A 3,889-nucleotide genomic window follows, 5' to 3' on the forward strand; every position below is an offset into this window, starting at 1 on the left:
ATTCCTGAGTAGCTTCGTATCTACTTATTTTATTTTGAAAATGTCTTCCATTCTTTTTTCAACTTTTTGAGCTTCCGAGTGTGCTTTGATAAATGAATTTGCAAGCTCAGCAAAAGAATCTTTAGAATTTTCGGGTAAAAGAGAGTACCATATTAATGCTCCCTCTTTAGTGAGTGTTTCTCCAATTTTTTTGACCAATACTGATTCAATTTCTTGCTTGGTCAAATCGTTGCCCTTTACGCCGGTTGTGAATGTAGTTACGTGATCCCGTGGGTCAGTTGTTCCATCATATTTCGGAATATCAGGCATTTTGAATTTCTTCGCAATTGGTAGAGGAGCAACACTTGGCTTCCAAGGTTGTTGTGAGTATTTTTTGTCTATATCTATTCCCTTGATTACGGGCGACCCTCCAGGTATTTGTTCTATGCGATCGCTCTGCTCCTTGATTTGTTTCTGCAAGGTTAGTACTAAATTCTGTAAATTAGAATTGACTGGGTTACCTGAGCTTCCATCACAAGATTCGCTAGGAGTTCCTCCACTGCCTGAGTTAGCGAGTCCTGAGCGAGGATTTTCCATAGTGTTGTTGTTTGGAGTAGGTGTTGGTGGTGCAGCACCTGGCAGCTGGTTAGCAAAAGCTGGAAGAGCGTTACTGACCTGTTGGGCGATTAATTTTTTCAAAGATTCATTAATAACTTGGTTTTTTTCGAATTGATCATTCGTATCCGATTCAGATCCATTAGGAGTCCCATATCGGGATTGTCGAAGAGAATTTCGTGGCGATAGGACTGGAGTTCCATCACCTTGTTGATTCTCCTGCCGTTGTTGATTTTCTTGGTGTTGTAAATCTTGTTGGTTGTTGTCGTTGACATTCGACATGATTGTTTTTGATAAAAGATTCAATTTGGAAAGCAGAAGATTATCAGTTTTCCGGTAACAGAACCAATTTGTTTAACCAGAAAATAGGAATTTCGGTCAAAGCTTAATTTTAGAAGAACTTAGGTTACTGATAATCAAATATAGAATAAATAAGAAGAATTGACTTAAACGATAGCTGAATATGTAAAAGAAAGCAAAGTAAATCAGTGTATTCCAATGATATTCTGTGTCCTTACAAATGTTATTTCTCTCCTTTTATAGCTATTTCTAAGTAATACGTTTCTTTCCTCTCATAACAGAGCCATTATAAACAATTAATGACATTAATGTAACGTTATAATTGACAATCGTAACTATTTCGCGAAGATTCTATAACGTTTTCCATCATTGATGCTCATTAATTACGAATAATACGTATCTATACTTTTTGCTATCTAGGTTCATTCCTCCGATGTCTCTTCGAATTACCAAGAGGTCCGAGTAACCGTTCTTCCCTGTTTTCTTGAATCTTTGCTCGCGTCTGTTAAGGCTCATGTCTCTTCGAATACTCTTCGCCAGCTGTCACTCTTTCATTGATCCACGTGTCTTGATATATCAGCACATAATTAATTCCATATGTTAATTTGATTTTCCCCAATATACACACTATGTGGAGTTTCACATATAGGAGTTTCGAACTTCAGTACATTACGCCAGAATTTCATATATTCTGATGTTTGAAAAAAGCAGAGACGATAAGGCATTAATGTTTCATATATTCGCTTTTAACCATGCAATGTAGCTGTAATCTTGTGTATCCCATTGAACTCACTGTGTGTGTGTTTTATACGTATCACTCTGTATTTGTGTGTGTGACAGAGAAAAGAAGAATAAATGTGGCTACGATCTGCAAAAAATGTGGCTGGCAAATCTGAATATGAAAAGATGCTTTTTACAAATGAAGATAGGTAGTCACAATCAGAGCAACAAATCTTGAAAAACTTTAATGCCAAAAGTCTAACTCTCACGTCATAGCTTTATGCATTGCTGCTCATACTATGCGTTTTGTTGTATATACCTTAACGGGTAGTCCGGTTAGCAATAGGTTATTCTGGGATTATAATACGAGAATTAAATAATGATAAAATTATTTAGTGAATTTACATTACAGATAGATGTTTAATTTATTGGACTAAAAATAAAATATACTGGGTATAGTATTATGTGATTAATTGTTTTACCATAATTATGGTAGAAACAATCTCAGTTACTAATTATATAATCAAATATATTATACCATATATTGGATAAGGAAAATTGCAATGCGATTGTTGAGATAAAACTTATTAATGTTAGTGTTTCATTATGTTATTACCCTCAAACTCATTTAGCCTCTATATATTCAGAACATTGAGTATACAATCCTCGATTTTAGTACATTGATAAGTTATAGCTTTAGGGTTGTTGAGTTTAAATTTCGGACCAAATTAGTTATAAACGAGCTTACATGAATACTCTCGTTTTTACCACATATTAAAAAATTACATTATTGTACGTAATAAAATAAATATACATTATTTTAAGTTTTTTTGGGTGCCAAAATGGAAACAATTTAGACATTTATGCTCGTTATTCTTGGAGAATTGTACGATCGAAATGGAGTAGTGTTCTAAAGAATTGTAGGACCAATAATGTTATAGCTGTCTCCAAAGTCTAATATATTCACAAGATGAGTTACGTAAAAATGCAGATGTTAACACGAATATGCAGTCATATAAAATTAGATAAGGCAAAAATAATCACATCGGAGAATTTGTATGGTGTGCGATTCATCAGGTGCAATCAGCAATGCCCTTACTTCGTACCCATAGGCATGGATCTGGTATGAACTCAGAAGCCTAATAAGGGAGAGTCTGGGTCCACCAGAGGAAGAGTACTTTTAGGCTTTCCGGGAATTGGAATTATTGAAGAAGCTCTTTATACTGGAATTGAATCCTACACATAAGAGCATTCCGAATGCTAAAAAGTTTCGGTTCATTTTATTTACGATTTAAAAGATGCTAAAAAACTTTCTTTCATTAGACCAGTCAATAATGGAATGGCAGAGTAGTTGATCCCGACCCTTGCCGGTAAAGAAGCTTCTTTAAGACACTGAGTTGCGTCAGGAAGAGTAGAATCAGAAGAAGAGCTAAAAGCTTGAGTTGAATCAACTGAGAGTTCAAGCCCCTTTTCTTTATAATAAGCTTCCACTTTTTGTTTCGTCCAATGTGTAGTCACATAGAAGAATTTGTAAAGTCACATAGGAGAATTTGTAAAGTCACATCAGAGAATGTGTAATGAAGTAAGTATTTGTATGTTGCCTTTTCGGTGACACCCTAAAATATCGCCACCAAAAGTAATATTTGAGTGGCGACTTTTTGTGATCGACCATAAAAATCGCCACAAAAGGTAATATTTATAATCTCCTTTTTCAGGGGCGACCGTAAAAGTCGCCACAAGAGGTAATATTTATATGTCACCTCTTTCAGTTGTGACCATAAGAGTTGCCACAAAAGATAATATTTATATGTCGCCTCTTCCGGTGGTGACCATAAAAGTCGCCACAAAAGGTAATATATGTGTGTCGCCTTTTTAGTGGCGACCATAAAATGTGAAACAACAACAATAAACCCAGTATGTTCCCAACAGGTGGAATCTGGGGAGGGTAGTCTATACACAAACTTACCCCTACCTAATGCAGGTAGAGAGGCTGTTTCCAACAGACCCCCGGCTCGGAAAGGGCGAGAAGAAGAAGAAGAAGGAGAAAGAGAAGAAGAAAGATGAGAGAAGAAAAGGAGGGAGATAAAAGATAAGTAGTTCCAAATAATAGCAACAGGGAATACAATACTTGAGGCGAACAATAACACATAACGCAATAAAAATCTAAGAATATGAAGGGACATGCTTGCTATTAAGACTTTCGATGAATAACTAAGAAACTGTCTACTAACCTTCTATCCTAATCTTCGACCTCCACACCCTTCTATCAAGGGTC

This window comes from Nicotiana tabacum, chromosome 11 (genome assembly GCF_000715075.1).
Source record: "Nicotiana tabacum cultivar K326 chromosome 11, ASM71507v2, whole genome shotgun sequence".
Classification (NCBI taxonomy): Eukaryota; Viridiplantae; Streptophyta; class Magnoliopsida; order Solanales; family Solanaceae; genus Nicotiana; species Nicotiana tabacum.